Source organism: Belonocnema kinseyi, chromosome 5 (genome assembly GCF_010883055.1).
Source record: "Belonocnema kinseyi isolate 2016_QV_RU_SX_M_011 chromosome 5, B_treatae_v1, whole genome shotgun sequence".
NCBI classification, from domain to species: Eukaryota; Metazoa; Arthropoda; class Insecta; order Hymenoptera; family Cynipidae; genus Belonocnema; species Belonocnema kinseyi.
In genome coordinates, this window is record NC_046661.1 from 150,723,249 (window position 1) to 150,724,080 (window position 832).

Here is an 832-nt window from a genome sequence, read left to right on the forward strand (position 1 = left end):
TGCATACTAGTAAAGTGTAAATCTAAAATATACTAAAAAACTCTTAACAGTGAAACTGACCTAATAAACTAATAAACTGTGAAATTAACGAATAATACTAAATTGTCAAACCAATTCATACTAATAAACTGTCAAGCTGACTAGAAAAATGCATACTAGTAAATTGTCAATCTAAAAAAATATACTGCAAGACTCTCAAACTGTCGAAGTGACGTATAATAATAACCGAATGAACTGACTAATTAACGTATACAAATAAAATAATAAACTGTCAAATTAACGTTTACTAATAAACTACCAAACCAGTCCATACTAGTGAACTGTCAAACCAATGCATACTAGTAAATTGCCAAACCCATGCATACTAATAAAGTGTTAATCTAAAATATACTATAAAACTCTTAACCGTCAAACTGACAGAATAAGCAAATTAACTGTCAAACCAGTGCACAGTAGTAAACTATTAAACCAATGTATACTAATAAATTGACAAACCAATGCTTAGTCGTAAAGTCTTAAACTTAAATATACTAAAAAACTTTTAACTGTCAAACTGACGTATACTAATAAACTGTCAAACTGACTCACTTTAATAAACTAATATACGGTTAAACCAATGCATACTAATAAATTGTCAAACTGATGTATCTAATAAACTGTAAAATTAATTTATACTAACAAACTGTCAAACTGTCGCATACTAATAAACTGTCAAACTGTCGCATACTAATAAACTGTCAAACTGTCAAATTAACGTATACTAATAAACTGTAAAACTGACACACACTAATAAACTAATAAACTGTCAAACCAATGCATACTAATAAACTGT